The sequence below is a fragment of the Perca flavescens genome, chromosome 22 (assembly GCF_004354835.1).
Source record: "Perca flavescens isolate YP-PL-M2 chromosome 22, PFLA_1.0, whole genome shotgun sequence".
In the NCBI taxonomy this organism is placed as follows: Eukaryota; Metazoa; Chordata; class Actinopteri; order Perciformes; family Percidae; genus Perca; species Perca flavescens.
Genome location: NC_041352.1, coordinates 11,952,115 through 11,971,443, shown reverse-complemented (window position 1 = coordinate 11,971,443; position 19,329 = coordinate 11,952,115).

The following is a 19,329-nucleotide window of genomic DNA, read 5'->3' as shown; positions in this document are numbered from 1 at the left end:
CACAGATACCATATCCAAAGAGGCGTACATCAAAACAAGCTCATGAATACTGTAATATTACTGGTCTTTTGCCGACATGAGTCAGTAAGGAGGGTGTAGTGGATACAGGCCATTTCAGCACTAGGGAGATGCTACTAACTGCTAGCTGTCACTTTATAGAACAGTTGCACAAGCGTATACATAATCATCATTGGTCTAGAATCAATGCCCTGACATTGATAGTGTTGCAGACTGGTGAAATGCACAGATCTATAGGACCATGGCTGCAATGCAAACACACACACTATCAGAAAAACAATTAATGGCTGAGTCATTATAAAAAAAAAAACAATAATGTTCACCTACAGTCCTTGGAGTAATTAGCCCTAAATGTAGGTCAGTGTCTGTTTTTAGTGTTCGCTGCTTCTAAACTATTTGAATGAGTAGCTTAAATGCACAGAGCACATACATGTATTTTACAAAATGTATGTCAATAAGGGGATGGCAAACTCCTCTTTTTGTTCTTATCAAACCTGTTCCTAAATATGAATGCATTCACCTCTTTGCCTCTTATCAATGTAGATGTCAATAATGGAAATAGCTTGGGTGCTTAAGGCAATTTAAAATCCATTTAAAGTTTTTACTGACATTTTGAACGTCAACATTTGTCCCATTTTATGTGGAAACTGAATCTAATTTGTGGCATTTAAGAAAAGGTCTTTCATTATTACTGATTGATCACAATCATATTTTGTATGCCAATAGGGTGTTTGTGTGTAAATATGCTGTGTGAGGGTGAATTAATAAATGATTGAAAGCAAGGGTTCATGCTAATGTTCATGAGACATTATCAGAAGGCCATCTATCCATCCATCCATCCCTATGACCCTTTTTCATACTTGCTTATCTTGTTCTAGATTTCTGTGGCCCATGTAGGCATCTTGTATGTTGCCCCTGATAGAATCAAGCCCATAATCACAGCAATCTACAGCATCAAATGAGGCCATAATTGCAAATGCTCATCCACTTGAAATCTGAAACCTTCAGGACATATTTTTTTTTCAAAAGGCTAACACTTGAAAACCATCTTTAAAATGTGGAAGGTGAGAGAAAAGAACATAGGGAGAAATACTAATACGATCAACTACAAAGTGTTGTTGTTATTTGATTGGCATTACTGGTCTGGTTAACAGAGCTACAATAGTGTCTCTTTGATATCCACACATCACTTAAATTCAGGTTAACAATGCAATCGTGCAGTACTCTGACCAAGACTAGACACACACACACAATCACACACACACACACACACACACACACACACACACACACACACACACACACACACACACACACACACACACACACACACACACACACACATCCACACACACACACTCCCTCACCTTGAAAATAACTGATTGTTAGAGAGCTTGCCATGCCTGTAGCAACACATTGCACACATTGCTAGACATCATTACCTTTCACAGATCACAAGATAAGGCTCGCCATATAAGAGTCCCATAACTATGAATCAATCTAGGCAAGATGGGAATTGTATTGATTTGTGTTGCCTGCGTGTCAGATAGTTAAAGATAAGGGCCATGTGAGGGAGTGCATGCCAAATCGGAAAGAGGAAGTAGAGGAGGAAGGACCAAAGAGAGCTCAGTATGGAGAGACTTTGCTACCAATTAATAAGATAAAAAGAAAACATTGTTAAGTGAAGTTTGGCACACACTCCAAGGCTGGAGCGCATAGCGCTCTGTAGGAGGGTGTCTTGAGTATGCCCCAGTGGGGGGGCAATGAGTCATCAAGACTCCTCGCAAGGGCAGGTCTAGCTCCGGTGCTGGCACACGAGATGAGCAACAGAGAGAATGAGGAAAAGGGCAAGTTTATGAATGGAAAGAGGAACTCAGGCGGTGATTGGATGGATGAGATGTAGTGGGAGGGAGGAAGTGAGAGGAGAGGGTGGACTCAAGTAAACAGCATGAATGTACTGTATACTTGGCTCAGTCTCATCCTTAAGCTTTAGTATATTTAAAAATGGGAATGAGCAGAGAATTCAAAAAAGTGTTTGTGTATCGTGAATAATAAATTAAAAAGGAGAAAAAGCAAAGCAGACGTAAAACCAGGTATAAAAGTAATGTATTTTACCGAGTGGATAAATGAGAATGGAAAAACAGTGGGTGTGAATAGGTTAAACAGAAAGAGGAGAGCTAAAGAAATGAATAAATGAATGGAAAAACAGCAAGGCGAACTGTGGATTGACACACACATCTACTGTACTTAAGCTAAAACAACACACGCACACACACACACACACACACACACACACACACACACACACACACACACACACACACACGAACAGACAAACACATCACAATCCCAGAGACGTAATCAAGGGAGTTGTTTTCTATCGTTCCTCAACAGCTCTATTTGGGATGGCAATTTGATCACCGTAGGCAGTGGCAGAAAGGAAAGGTGCTGCACAGAACCAAATTGGCAAAGGATGCTTTATTTTTACTATGCAGGTTGTTTTTGAATTCTTATTAAGAAATCCCACCAAGTTCTGTGTCTTACTTTTGCAGCTGTTTTATTTGGCTTTAAGACACTGTGTAGTATGGAAAATATGTTTTGTTTGTATAATGAATATGGCTAAGGCTATTTTTAAATTTCAAGACATTAAACTTGATAGCCCTGAAAAGGGATCTGTCTCTAATTCACTGTGGTAATACCCTTGTACACTGCTGAAGTCCTGCAGTATTGCAGATATATTCACTTTGAGATATGGTGAAACAGACTGCTTTCAGCTTTTAAGAAATCATTACAATATGCCTGTTTATTCAAAACAATGTCATGACATCTTGTCAGTGTAAACTATAAACAACAAACAAAAAGAAGGAATGTCTGGCCACACATTCTTCCTGCACTCCTGACCCTCAACATCTAGCCAGGCTATTGACCATAAGTGGACTGACTAATTTTAATCGATCAACAAATGCTGTGCATTTAACTATCAATTTTATAGCTGAATCTAACAAAAAGGTCACATGTATTTTTTTTTTTTTTGGTGGCTAATTAAGAGCTGAAACTGCTTGAACAGAATTATCTTAAAACTCATTCATAAAAGTGATAGCTTGATATCCAGAGTAATAAAACATGTTTTCCAGATTTTGTTTCATATGAAGACACAACATAGAAAATCTGATTAGATAAAAGGTCACAGTCATGCCCTCTTAATAGAACCAAGGACGGCTTTTGGAAAATAAAGATACATGACTAGAATTAGATAAAGTATATTACACCTAATAATAAAGCCAAAGGGTATAAAATATTGTATTTCTTTCGCACTACTGGGACAGCAGCCAAGACCTTTTTGACCTGTGGTTATTCAAACAGGAAACTCTGGCAATAATGAGGAAATTTTCTCCCTTGTAACCTTAATTTATTCCAACTTGGATAAGAAGGGCAAAGTGTAAAAGTTCAACGAGTTTATTTCTCTAAATAACATAGCCACATTAGGAAAAGCACAAACAGCTAATAGCCTTTGGTCTAGTGATAAAAGCTGCCAATCACCTTTAGCCTTCCTGATAAAAGCTGCCAATCCCATGAGGTCCATGGTGTGAGTGAAGTTAAATCATGGTAAAAGGAAAGAGGCAAAAGGGAAACTAAGATATAGAGTATATACAAAGTAGCAGAGGGAGAAAATAAAGAAATCATAAGGCAATGAGCCCGTTTTGACAAAATAAGCTGCTACCGTATTAAGAAAAGATCCAAGATTTGTTTTAATTCTGCTATTTTTGGTTCAAAATGGCAAAGTAGATATACTGTAGCTTCAGTAATTGCCTCAGTTGAATATTGTTAATTACTGTTTGTGGTTCTCCACCACTACCACTCTAATTACTGTGACCATTGACAAATGTATAACCTGTAACTGAAACTAGTGTTTTCATTTTATTTTTATCTTGGGATTACCTGTTTGAGGCCAACATGTTTCATAATCTCAGCTACTGTGGATATGGCATAGTAAAATTATGTATTTCCACATTAAGCCGTGTTCAAATTCACACACTCACACTCACACACACACACACACACACACACACACACACACACACACACACACACACACACACACACACACACACACCGATTAGCTACATCAATCAGCACCATTGTGCAAATTGTTCCTAGGGACAAGCTGGTTATCACTCAGTGAGGCCAGACACATTGTATGTGTGTTTTAGGGTATATGTTCTTGCCAATTCAGTGTTTTGCCAAAAATTCAGGAATTAATGAACATTTAGAAGTAGGATGAGGGAGAAATGTAACTGTGTGTCAGCCCCTATCAGCCAAAACATCATTAGTCTCCCTGATGGGTGTTCTCTCCTCTTTATGGACCCAAGCAGGTTTTAGAAGTATGATTTTTGATAATTCCTGCATATGAATATTTTACTTGTACAAACTAGTCATCTGTACCATTGAATAATAACTTACATTTTTATTTTTGATTTACTTAATGTGATTTTGGGCCAATATATGTTTCCCCATTGCATTAGTTATTATTACAGGAGGTTGTGTTTTTCAACTTTTTCTTACCTGTGAAACATTTTATGGCCGTAATCATGCATGTGCATTGCATGTTTTTTTTTACATTGTAGAACAAATTATGGCAGGTGTGGTATTCCTAATTAAAACAGTCGCTAATATAGGAAAATTGAAGTTGTCTGGGTGTAACACAGAGGTTTAAAATACATTGTGACTTGTAACAAACATTGTTTACATCGCTTTGGCTTTTAGCAAAGCATCAGGAGATAAAGAGTGAGTATTATGTGGCAGCAATGAAAAGACCCCTTACCACCAAATACACACACAGAAGAGAATCATGGACCAAAGGCAAAATCACTATCTGAATTCAAAAAGCATACTTCAATTGCCCCTCTGCACTGAGCCTCATTACATCTCCCTCTCCCTCTCTAAAGTAGCTCTCCATTGTCCTCCTGTAAGTTCAGATCACACTTGCTTTTCACTGTTGACCATCCAACACCTACTCCACTTCTGCATGGCCTCCCGTCACAGCCCTTTCTTTCTCCAAATCTGTCTCTTGCTTTCTTCTCTGTTCGTCATTGCATTCACATTCCCTTGCTTTAAGCCCGAGACACACCAAGCCGATAATTGGCTGTTGGACGGTCTGGCGAGGCCAGTGACTCGAGTCTGTTTGGTGTGTTCCGTGCTGTCGTCCATCCAAGGGGCTGTCAGCCTTCATTTTGTATGTGTATGTATAATCGGCGGGGCGGGCACTGACGGCAGTCAGACTCAAATGACCCATCTGATTGATAGAGTGCTAACCCGGGAAACGGGGAGCGGAATGAGAGTCTCTCAAAATCTGACGAAAATCTTTTTAACTGACCTTTGTCGATCTGAAATGAAGACAGATTCAGCAAGTGCATGGCCTATTTCTCACTTAAAATGTTTTCAGAAACACGTTTTGGTGAACTATTTTAGTACAACATGAGCTCGTATTCTGAACAAGCCGCCATGACAGTCTTTGAATTTCCGGAGAAACCAGACCCACGTGACGCGTTCGTCCAATCAGCTGCATTTTTTCATTTTTGGGCGACAATACAGATTAACGCCGCCTGCTGTTATGGAGACGTATTACGTTTCGTCGCTTTGGTGTGTTCCGAGCCACTTTTTTGACCAACTCGGGGAGACTGATCAGTCCAACTGCCTTTTTTGCCAAGGGTCGGCCGTCTGGTCAGTGCGTCTGGCCCTTAAACTGATCTTTCATTGTACACTGTAAACAAAGCATCACCCCTCTGTGTTTATATATCACCCTCTCTTTCCCACGAGGCTCACACTGAGGTGATCCTTCCCTGCTGACTTCACCCTCAGAGTGTAAATTGGACTGCTGATGGAAGCTATTCACCAAATTTTGCTGCATTTCTGAGTGTTTATGCTGGGGCACTCCTTTTAGAGATTTTACTCCTTTTAAGTTATTAAGGGCTCTTCTGTTGCTCTAATCACAAATATGTCATTAAACATGACTCCTGCTGCTACTACTGCTACAAACAATCGTCTATAGAATACTGAAATGCATTATTACGTAAGTGTAGATATACAAATAGGAATTAAAAACATCAAGTATTAAGGCTTTTGTTCACATTTAGTTCATTTTATTTTACAGTGACAGACTCTCTCCTCTGTGTTTGTTTTTCTTTTCATTTACCGTCATTGTCAAAAGATTTGTGTGTGATTCTTCCTGCATTTTTTGTCTATTCACAAATGAACTTATTTATCATATGTATGTGTGTGTGTGTATGTCATGTTGTCTTTTCTCTATTGTGTTTTATTTTTAATGCCATACTGTAAAGCATTCTGAGCTGCATTTAATCCCATGAAAGGTGCAATACAAATAAAGTTATTCATTTATTATTTATTTTATTTACTCCTGTGAAAAATGATGTAAAAATATCTATTTGCCAGTGCCAAGCATTAAAAATCAAAATCTTTAATACAAAAAGGGACTGTTTTAATGTTTCACTACTCTGCAGCACAAAATGAGCTTAACATATTTTCAGCTGATAGGGTTGTTGATCGATACCAATGTTTCAGTTCAACACTTCTGCTGAGATTTCTCGTTTAGAAAAGTCACGTAAGAAAAAAACACATCCAAACACCATTAAGCAAACTCTCTCTCTATCACACACACATTTAGTGTACACCTGCACACACATCACAGAACATTTTACCTGCTCAACAAAGTAGGACGGCGTGTCAATTCAATATAGCGAATGAGCCGGTATTATTAAAATTGCATTGTAAGTTGTTAAAGAAATTTTTTGCTAGATGATCAGTCTCTTTAATGCTTAGTATTTCTATTGTGTAAATGGGACCCCATTACTTTCTGTCATTTACAGGCCACCAGAATACATACAAGAGTCCTGTCAACATGTTCTCACAGTTTCTCTGTCAAAGTAAAGGTTGATGCGAAAACTACTAGTACTGTACTGTAACCACCACTACTGCTGCTGCTGCTGCCCCCAGATCAAATGCTTCTGGGCTATGAGGTTAATATAGCCTTGGATGCTTTAAGTTGTGTATTTCACTGCTCTGACTGTATCTGTAGCAGCACAGGACTGACAGCAGCGTGCCAACAGCAAAGCATTCTCTGTAATTTGAGTGGAGTGACACCTCCCAAAGGATTCTCATCATTCTTCATTGCACTGCAAAAGAAACCTGAGGCGTTAAAACACACAGACACAATATTAGTGTCAGAGTCCTAAGCAGTACAGTGTTTGGAGCTACTAGAGGCAAAAATCATGATTATACAATGAAAGCAATGTGATAAGTTGTTGCAACCTTTACAGTAAGGAACACAGAGTAGAAAAAGAGAAAATTGTTAAGCTCCTGAACAGATGGTGATTCTGTCATATTTAGGGCCCAAGAGTGTTCACTGATCTCTTTCTCCTTTGCTCTCCCGTTTCCTTCTCCTCTCTCTTCTGCTTTCTCATCTTCAAGTATCAGGCTTCAGGGCTCCGCAAAGCTGGCAAAACTGACTCAGTCACAAGTTAAAACGAGTGAAAACAACCAGGATAATAAATGCTAACAATCAAACTTGCTGCTACAATTCAGGCAACAGAGGTTTAGACTGCTCTATCTATCTGACACTGTATGTGTGAAAGTACAGTGCACGCCAACACATACAGTACCTATGTCATTGCCCTTTCAGAGGCTGACATTTAGCAGATACTGAACAAACACTCACGCAACCACACACACAGGCGTATACAGTGAACACTCACATAGTTAGACCTGCTCACTCACACAAGTATGGACACACACACAAAGTACGGAACTAGCATGTGGCTGCAGGAGCAAATAAACCGTAAAAACAAAAGAAAGCTAAAGAAAAACTGGAGGGTGCATGGAAGGGAGGAGGAGGTGATGAAATGGGTAGAGCCTGGGGAATACAGTAGGAGACTGAAACTGTTGCCAACAAAGACAAACATGTTGAAATATGAAAGCAAGTCTTGTAGAGGTTAGAGAGGGATAGTACAACAAAGAGGCAATCCAGCTGCTTTTTCAGCTGCTACTTGTGTCGGAAAAAGCGGATTATTTTTGGAAACGTTGAGACATCAGTGTTTTGATTGCCATACCAAGCAGTCGAATGCAACAGGAATATATGTATCGCTCTGACTGACAATACAAGACTCTTGAAGTGACAATCGCATTGTGCTTCAATCTTGGGAAAAAGAAAGAACACACACACACACACACACACACGCAATTATCTGCCAATTTCACAAAACATGTTGTGCCACGTATACACTGAGTCAGCAAGGCACTCCATTTGAATGGCTTACTGATTTCTACAGCGACACCCCCCAACCCCATGAGAACCCTGTGTGTGTGTGTGTGTGTGTGCATGCTCACTCACAGGCTTGTGTTTGTGAGGGGTTGGAGATAAAGCTATGAGTCATACTAAGAGTTTACAAGCACAAAAGAACCCTGCGAGGGAGCGACCCACAGAGGAATAGAAAAAGAATAGTAACACAATTTTTTGAGAATCCCTCAAATAGGGGACCATATTGAACTTAACAGCTGTGGCTGCATGCAAGCAGTTGTAAAGGAGGACATTTTCAGCCCCATACTTAAAGGACAAATAAAGTGAAGGAAATAGTGTCTGTGATAAAATGTCTGACAGCTTTTCAGAGGTTTCATCTTGGCTGTGGATACAATAAATCTTTGAAAATGTGGGTAGTGTTCACTCGCAAGTGTCGTATCTTGAACTTAACCACTTTGTGTAATCGTGGGGGGGATGAAAAACAGCTGCTGCAGAGAAGCTGAATGTAGAAATGGTGACATAAAGTAGAAAATTAAAGAAAACACAAGTATTTATTGTAAAGGATAAGAAAACTGGTTCAGTTGATCTTGAACTAGCAATTACAAAGAATGAAACAATAACATAGCTTAACTTATCTCAGTTGTAAAAGATGAAAGAGTGTGTTTGGCGTGGGAGAGAGCTGGTTTCTGTGTGCTATGATGACGCCCCATTCATTCCAATCAAAGTTGTTTTAAAGCTATAGTGCGTAGCTTCTGTCGCCCCCATGAGGAATTCTAAGTAATGACAACAACACTGTTGGTGCATCCACATGACACAAGCATTTGGTGATGGCGCACCACCCCTCCTTCACTAAGTTGCTAGTAGCATTTAACCCGTCAAAAGTAAAGGAGGACACGGAGAATAATAAAAAAAAAAAGATGGACTCCTTAGAAGAGTTAATTATCTTGTAATTTTTATGTTCTCTTTATCTTCAAAGCTGAACGCTGCTGTTGTCCTTTCTCATTGGCGACGTAAGACGCATCACTCAAGCTTCTGCGCGCGAATGTCGCCGGACTTCACCATTTTGTAAACATAGCCATACTGAGAAATACATAGAGTTTTTTTGGAGCTGATAGGCTTAATGAGCTTTGTATCAACTCATTTGGCAATGGCTTGAATGTAATGTTTAATTCACACAGACATCTCTCAGTCTCAGAGGAAAGAACATACACATTTGAAAACCAAACACTTATGCAATACAAACATACTGCATGAAGTCACATTTTCAGTATACATACACAAACACCTTGTCATACAGGTACACACACAGCAGTGTAAGGAGACAGGAAAGAGAGAATACAGAACAAAGAGTAAGCGGAGAGGACTGTATAGTTCTTGTTGACAAAGCTCCATTCTCCTAAGCCAAGATCTAAATCATCCCCACATAAACACCTCCAGGTTAGGAGGATTTATTCAAGATGTATTTCTTTCATATGTAGTTTTCCTCCTCAATCCTTTGCTTTGTTATCTTTCTGCTGCTGTGTTTTTCTTCTTACTTTCTGCATGTCTGTTTGTTGTCTCTCCACACACACACACACACACACACACACACACACACACACACACACACACACACACACAATCTATCTACTTTCCTCTATTTCTATGTATCCCTGTCATTCTGTTTTGTGTCAGTGTCATTGCAGAGTGCAATCAAATGAGATGATCTGCTTGTCGTCGACACAGCTTAGCTTTTCCGAAGCCCGGCTCCAAAAGGAGCAGAGGCAGAGAGTTGACAGCTTCAGATTTAAGCTACGTGCTAACAGGCCTGCTTCAAAAATGATGTCCATGGTTCCCATCTGAACCGTTAGGTCAGAGGGAATGCATAGTTCATTTTCTAAGCCTTTTCTCACAGATCTTTTCTCACAGATCTTTTTCTCCAACCGTCTCTCACCTATGTCCTCTACTTCCTTGTCTCAAGTCATTTCCTTTGGTATGTTCTGTATTTTAGTCATAAGTACATTAGATATAGCAAACTTTTCATCAGTAGGTAATTGTATTTCCAACATTTATCAACTGCAGTAGTTGTCCATCATACTCTTGCTTTCCACAGACATTCTGCCTCCACCACTATTTTGTCGTATGCTGCAAATCTGTATTTGCGCTGAAGTCATTGTTCAAGTAAATGTCCTGTAAAATGTTGCTTGTATAGTATGTTTTTAGATGGCCTCAGGCTTTTCCTCTTTACCCCTTTTTCTAGTCTCACATTGCCAGACCTTTATCCACAGTGCTACAGGGGCAGATCTAAAGGGGGGATTGGCAAGGAACGGCAACACAGAGAGCAGAAGGGGAGGAACATCTGGCGCGTGGTTCACGGACCGGATGTCAGGTAATTATCCTGGCAATGTACCTCCATTGATCCAGACTACCCCTTTCCATATCCTTTCCTTCTTTTCCACATTTTCTGTGTATTCTTGTCTCGTAAGTATGTAATCGTTAACGAAAACAAACGAAATAACGAAAACTAGGTGGGAAAAAACATTGTCGTAAACTGAAATAATAAAAAGTAAATGTCCTTTGTCAATGTCTTTCATAGAGCAAATAACTTTATATCTTTCAGAGTTGATATTTCCAACCATAGACCTGTTTTATACAGTCTATGCCGTAGACATATACAGTTTCCAACTGGGAACCCAGAAATTCCTCGCCTGGCATCATGGCGGTACCAAAAGTCGGAAGAAAGCGGCAGAGACCTATTTGATTATGACTGTGCAGATAAAAGCAAGTGCCTTGCAGTGGAAGGTGGTAAAATATGTGGAAAATGTATTAAAGGGAAAAATCCCACGAATTTTAAAGTACATTTGAGAAGCACGCACAAGAAGGTTAACCTAGCTTACGTTAACAAGGTAAAGGAGAACGGAAAGCCCCCTTTCCCTGAAAGAGAAGCTAACCCCCGAACAGGACGTGGATGTACAGTATGGGTACAGGACCAGGCAGCATGACGGAGACAACCGTAGGACAGAGAACACTACAGGAGGGCTTTCACCGGCGACCCGATAGCTGCTGGTTAGTGTGTGAGTCGACTGACTTCAAAAAGTTCGCCGCTTTACTCGACCAAAGTTCAAAACACCTGTTCATGTCTGTCTTCTTTATGTCTGTCTATTGGCTATTTAGGTTTTTTCCTGGCACACGTCACTTACACATTTCGCACTTACTGCGGCGTCTTGTGGAGACTGTTTACATATTTGTGCTCATCATATGTACATTTTATGTTCTGGAGTTATTGTTGAATACATTGTGAATACATATTTCTAAAATCGTATGATGTTTTTGTGGAGTTATTATTACACAATACTTTTTCTGGGGTCTCATTTATAAACGTGGCGTACGCACAAAACGGGGCTGAAAATGGGCGTACGCCACTTCCCACGCAAAGGTTGTGATTTATAAAAAACAAACTTGACGGGAGAATGTGCGGTCCTCCACGCAAACTGACACGTGCGTACGCACATTTTGGAGACAAAATAGGAATTGGCGACGCAGATGATGAGGTGGTGAACTGAAGTCAGACTGCAGAGAGTAAATGTGGGAATAACAATTACTCTTAATATGTTTAAGTATCTTAAATCAAAACTCGTTCTTAATATTTAATCAGCGCTGTCTCGCCGTCACATTGTCCGCTAACAAGCGCTGGAGGAGGAGATGGCCCAACTGCATGGAATACAGGATAGCATCAAATACCCTACCATTAGATAACTGCAGAACACAGTCTAAATAACTAAATATCTTTCTTTAAAACTGTGCATATATCATCAAATGTCAAAGTCTGAAAATACAGCCGTTAAGCTCTCGCACAATCGTTACACTTAATGTCCTCGTTATCGGTCCAAACTTTAATACTGTTCATAACAAAACCTGCATGAAGAAAAGTGTGTTTGCCTATTTCACTTTATTTCGTCTTCAAATTGTATCTCGTTGTGGGGGATACCACTAGTTGCTGTGATTTTAGCAAGGTGTTAACAATCACAAATTGTTGTAAACATATAAATACTGCGGTGAACCCGTGTGTAATGCTGCATGATGGCACTTCCAGTCCTCCTGCCCTGCAGGAGGACAGCAATGGAAGAATCAGGAGAGAAAGAGACTTCAGGGACCATGACGATGACTTTAATTCCCTAACTATTAATAGCTGTAATAGTAATATAGCTGCGCACTAGGATCTATGTACTGAATTGGGTCCAGTAGAGAGGACAACGCACCAGAACCGTGCCATATCCTGGTCCAAAAACAGGTCCTCACCACTCTGGGGTAAACCGGCTGTTTCCAGAGGGAAATGGCAGGCAGCTAAGCGTTTTTTTAAAATAAATATTATATATAATCTTCAACTTTATCACTAAGGCTTGTTTGGATATAATATATTATATACGTCTGGTATATCAAAGCTGTCACCGAGTGCCGTAATGCCTGCTGTTTTGGAAGATTTTATTAATAAAGGTAGTCTATAGATCAGGGTTCCCTACACTGTGTGACAACAGGCCAAAATTATAATTCAATTGGCAGCAATTCCCGAGCGTCCGAGAGTTTTTTTGCTTTTTCTCCGCCAGTCGTCATGATTCCACATGATTCGGTGTAATGAAAGAACAACTGCAAGGGTCATTAACATACTGATCAGCATTCACGATGCATTGCATTGACTATTTATGGTTAAAAATGGGCGTGTACAGGGCGGGATAAGAGGCTGATCCACGTACGAACACAATCTGTGATTTATAAAGGGAACATTGCTTACAGGTGTGCGTACACACGGTTTTATAAATCTGAATTTTTCTCGGCATACACCATTTTGGGCTTACGTACACTTATAGTAAGGATCCTACACACAGTTTTATAAATGAGACCCCTGACCTTTTTGAATCTTGCCCCTGACAAATAACCCATATTACAAAAAAAAACTAAAACTAACATTAAAACTAATAAAAACTAAGCATGTTCAAAAAAAAAAAAAAAAAAAAAAAAAACTAAACTAGCAAACCCGCTTTAATAACTAATTAATGGTTGGTGCTCAATAAACATATTTTGAAAAAAAAAAAAAAAAAAAAAACTAAACTGAATTTGTAAACAAAAAGTCAAAACAAAATAAAAATAAAATCTAATGAAAAATGCTAAACTATAATAACTTTGGTCCCATTACATTAATGATAAGCCCACTAACACTTCCCAGGTGTGCTCCAAAAAAGAGCAGAGGTAGAGACACCAAGCCAACAAAGTGGGTGAATTAATAAATGCAGGAACAAATGTGTAACTACTGACATTTTAAATATTCAAAACAATTCTGTTGGGAGCAAACGTGGTCAACCTTTTGTAATGGCTACATTGTATTCGTGCGTGTGTGTGCATGTTACCATGAAAAATAGAATGTAATTTGAATTACATAATATAAGATACAATCAATTCAACAATTGAACTGAGTTCATTTAAACACATTTCACAGCAGCAGAATCGGTTCAGCTAGGACTGACAGACTAAAAAAGGTGGGGCTGAAAATAACAATGTGTGTGGGTTGTCTCTGTAACTGCTATAGGCTCTAACCTGTCGATACCATTAACTAATCCAGTTCTTTCGTTGCTTTAATGGCCTGCTTGTAAAAAGTAAGAGAAAGACGGATGATACAATTATTTGCATTCTGTATGCACTACAATGTGCTAGTTTCAATTGGTGCTCATCCATTGAACTAAGAAAATTATTTGAGTCAAATGTGAATTAGAAGAGCCCATGCGTAATGAACCACAAGCTCTTAAGAACCAGAAGACTAGCTAATGCGCTGACAGTGCTATTCTTAAAAAATATACAGATACTGGGCTTGTGCTCCCGGTTTGACCTTGCTGGCTTGTTTGTAGGCGTAGAAGTACAGATGAGTTTCTAATGAATTTTCAGCGATTAGTGTTAATGACAGGAGGTGTTTTTCTGCTGCCCACAGCAGATGCTTTACATTAGTGAACTTTACCATCTGTATTATAAAAGCCCTCCTGATGTGATCGCCAGTCATTGGGTGTCCCCAATCCACCCAAATATACAATATTAAAAGGTTAATAATGTTCTCGATTTCCCCCTTGTTTTCTTTGTATTTTCGATCTGTCTTTCTCTTATCACACTCTCATGTCCATTCACCTTCTATTGAGTGTAACTTTTATCTTTTCTTTTACCCCAGCTACTCTGCCTCCCTGTCTCATTTTTTTCTCCAAATTTGAATCCCCTCTTTTACATTCAGCCCATTTCCAAACAGCACATTTGCCCTTCTGAGGGGAAAACCTTTTGGCCTTGTGCACACTAGCCTCTGAGGTTCAAAGCTCTTAGTCCAGACAGTTGAAATCTGAACTCTGACGGGTCAAATGGGTCATTTTGACAATGGCCTTGACCAATTAAACATTCTGTTGGTAGGTAGATAATAGGGCTTTGTCCACACACAAAATCTGCAGACTTGTATTGAAAATTCATAGCACATGCAAAAGTGCACACTAATGGCTATGTGCAAAAGGAGATATATGCTCGACATGACACACGACACACACACACACACACACACACACACTCTTTTCTGTACAGTGTATATTAGATTGTCTGCTCCAGTTTACATTATAACGGTGACTCATTCCTCATTCTTACAATACAGCTTTTTCTCATGTAGGTGTTGCACACGTGTGGACTGTGTGTGCATATACATGCATGTGCATTGTGTGTGTGCGTAGGTGTGAAAGGAAGATGCCCGATCATACGTTATCCTGGTAGTTTAAGCATGCTGTCAGGCCCGGGAATTCAAAACTTTCCATGGGAATTAATGGGAATATATGGGAATTAACAGGATTAAACAATAATTAATGGGAATAAACTGGATATTTTTAATATTGCTTGTTATACTGTTAGTCTATAACAGGGAACTTAAATGTAGTAGAAAAAACCCATCTTGCAGCATAATCTTTGTTAAAACAACCTGATTTAATGCAACTTCAGTTGAATGTCCTCCCTATATTCGTCAATGACATGCACGCACGCAGTAATCAGCATAGGCTACTACATACTTGCCAACATTTAGTTTTTAAAATACGGGAGTTTTTTTTTTCATTATATTCTGCAGACATCTCTGATAAAGAGAGAGGAAGAAAGGCCAGAATTACACTCAAGTTTGTTCAACAGTACTTTCAGTTATTCCTTCTTTCATTAGCACTTTGTGTCTGTGTTTTGATGGTTTTCATATGTCTCTCTCCATGCAGGACAAAAATAAAACGGTTACCAATTGTTGAAGAGACTGGCTTAGGTATCTTAGGCAGCAATGACAGAAAAAATTGATTGGATGGCCTTGCACTTCCTTTCACGCTGCAACTGAACAAACAAACAAAGGGTTCTACATTAAACATTTAAAAAATCTTCAAGGGAAAAATCAAATGCTATCTATGAACTGCCATGTATATTTTCTTTTTTCCATCCCTATGGACAGTGGAATTTCAGTTCTCTCTTTTACTGCAGTAAAAGTTACACTATGTCCAATTACACATAAATACATCTATAATTTAAAATAGATTATCTTGGGGATGATATGGCAGCACAGCAGCAGTAAGGCAAGCATGAAAAACATGAAACTATGTGCTGGTATTATATTATTTTCTTGACAATAAAGCATAAAGTGCTAACATTTTAAAATATGAAGGCTGATTTAATGTAAAATAGTTTGGGGTAATACTATAATCTTCATGGTGTCTAATTATTTTTTAATTATGTCTAATTCTTTCTTGTCTTTACTTTTCTATATGTCTGCTGATTTAGTGAACTCGTGCTCATTTGTCATTTTTCATTGTATGGTGTAAATTATGTTGCATTTATTTGTTTTTTAAATTGAGTTAAGGGGAGGCCTATCATGTAAGCCTGTGACGTTTCTTGACCTCTCCCGTCCCATCTGATTTATTTTTAATTTTCTGGTTTTACACTGTTGTATAATTGTGAAAATACAAAAATAAAAAAATAAACTAAAAGTATCCAGGAAGGCTGAGCAGCACACTTTATTTTAGGTAAACTCATGTTCAAGGCAGCGAGAGTAATACTAATATACTTTATATACTTTAACAGTTACCATTATGTGTGTCACTGTCTAAAATGACTTGATCAGGATTCTGGCTAGTAAAGTGGAACATAAGGCTACCAATTACAACACAGTTAGGTTAACAAAAGCAGCACCTGTGATCTCAATGGGGCATACAGAAATCTGGGAATTGAGTTTGTGAATGAGTGTGTGTATGTTCATCCAAAAGTGTATGTTTATTTCCAGGAAATCTACTTTTGTGAGTACCAGCAGGTCAGCAAGATAAAAAAAAGAACTTGCAAAGAAACACAGAAAGAACACTGTAATAATAAATAAAACAAGAGACAGGGTTAGTCTGTACAACATCATCTGAAACATGATAACTCAGGACTGCTTGACAAGCATGATTCACTTCCTGTAACAGATCCCACAGCATGAGATGCATCAGCGTGAGAGCAAGTGAGTTCCACTCAGAGGGAGCAAAGACTGCTGACTCAGGTCATGTGGTTGCACATACAGTAAGAGAGGGATTGAGACAGAAAGTGGGAGGAAAAGAAAGGAGGAAAGTAGTGCAGTAATAAGTAATGTAAAAGGATGGAGAGAGACAGAGGGATTAGTGGATTCAGAGAATATATAGTGGTATGCATTTGGCCACAAGCAAAAGTATATAATCTGCACTCCAAAGTCTGTCATGTTTCAAAATGTTTTACTCCGTAACATTAGACAAGCACACGTTAACAGTGACCAACATGTAAACATATGTGCAGTATACATACACATAATCCGATATGAACTGCACAGACACACAAAAGAAAAGGCAGCCTCCACTCTGTGACTACTTGTTTGTGCTTGTTTTAAGCACAACTTTAACTGTTGCATATATGTTTGTCTTTTGATAAACCATTGCTCACTTAAGATGGAATGCAGATAAAGCCCCGGTATTACCAGTGATGTTTTTGTGCCAAGTTACTGTATATTTAAAACAAAACAGGCTGTTGATCTACAATGAACCCCTGTACTGTACTGTACATCATAGTGTGCATCTGTTTGTAAAGTGTTCAAGTTACTAAAGGGATTGCTTTTAAACTACAGAGAATGTTTAATACAATTTTAGTTTTAACATCCCTGTGTTGGGGCATCTCTGATGGGAGATATTTCCTGGCATCCCTTCATTTGCTAATGGAAAAGATCAATGCTAATCATTGCTGGCATAATGAAGGACTGGGCCCTCCATCATCATGACATGTGAGGAAAACGCTGTCTTGGGACAGTTGGTAGAATGCAAACAGGGGCAATGTCACTATAGAACAAAAACAACACCAGCCTTTCCCTCCCATAGTGTAAACATTTAGCAGATGCTTATTAGCAATAGGAGCCAAGTATTTGGTAAACGAGTAAAAATGTTTGCTTATAGCTAGCAACGCCATGCTCTGCAAATTGTTGGCTGGCTGCATTAATGAAAGCCATCATTGATTTCGAGGGAAATCATCAGGATATAGATAAAGGCTGAAGGTGATCACGGAAGTCTTTAAACTCACTGAGAACTACATATCTTAATTTTGACTTAAATGTTTTTATTTTCACTGTATATGCATATTGATTCCAAATATCAATTATCGGTTTTATTAACCACTAATAATCGGTATCGGCCTTGAAAATCGGTCGATCCCTACCGCCAAGCGCCCGCCGGTTCTAAGCATCTAGCAATTTTTTGGGTGTTTTCAGTGTGCCTGCAACACCAGAGATGGTTCATCACCTGCCTTTTCAGAAACAGTAGTGTGAAAGTACACTTTTCCAAAGATCAAAGGATGGTATTGGATACTTTAGCTAAGAGACTGGATATACAACCAATAAATGTCTCACAGCCTCAACAGCACAACAAGTCCTTGAACCTCATTGCAAAGACTGGAAAGTGATAAGCTGTTGCTCAAACTACCTCTTTGTTGTGTCAGGGCATTCTGAGGTGAAAGACAAATGTCAGATATACTATGAACTTAGAACATGACAACGGTTTTGCACAGTTTGTTTAGCAATTTAGGATTACAGCCAGTATTTTCACTGTCAATCTATTCTGATGAACTGTCTCGCATATCAACTGTTTTTCCATCACCCTCTCTCTCATACTGTCTTGCCTACAACACTAGTCACAGACAGCCAAAACTCAGTTCACACACCCCTAAACCTCTAACTTGTGCTTACATAAGAGTTTTGCTGCTTTACTTTTGGTTCACTGTTTTCCAACCCAACTATAATTTGTTTTTCACAAACCAATAATAGACTTCTTTACATTTTGGTTGATAAGTCGTGATTCTTTCTGGCTGAGCTGACACAATTACAGAGTCAGATGTCATCAGTTAAACTTTTATATCAGAAAATATATATCATTGTATTATTTGGATTATTTACTAAAGAAAAACCTTGACTCTTGTCCCTCTACAGTAGGTTTAATGTGTCACATTCTGACTGCTTAATGGGCAAAGATACAACAAATTAATTACTACATTAAAAACTAAAATGTGAATCAAGTTTTAAATCGTAGTTTTAACCCTTCAATTTACAATTTTGCGTCACACTACGCTACACCGTCTTTGCTCTTCTGTCTCATGGTATCTCCCAGCCTTGCATCACTCTCATCGGGGTCCTTCAGTCTGTACCCCAGAGGGCTGCAGGAGACATTTTGTCCTTCGTCTGACACATTGGGCTCCAGTGATTTATACCTCTGCACCTCTACCTCTCTCTATCTCTCTCCCCCTATGTGTCTTTCTGTCCCATTCAATTCTACCTCCTTGTAGATCTAGCCCCTTGTCCATTTCTTTCTTGTGTACCTCTAGACACATACTGCTGCAAACACACTGACACAAGGACACGCGTGTGCACACAAACGCAGAGAAATAGCCCCAAGCTTCAATGAGTGTAGGCGAGAGGTCTCTAATCCTGTCCCAGGGAGAGT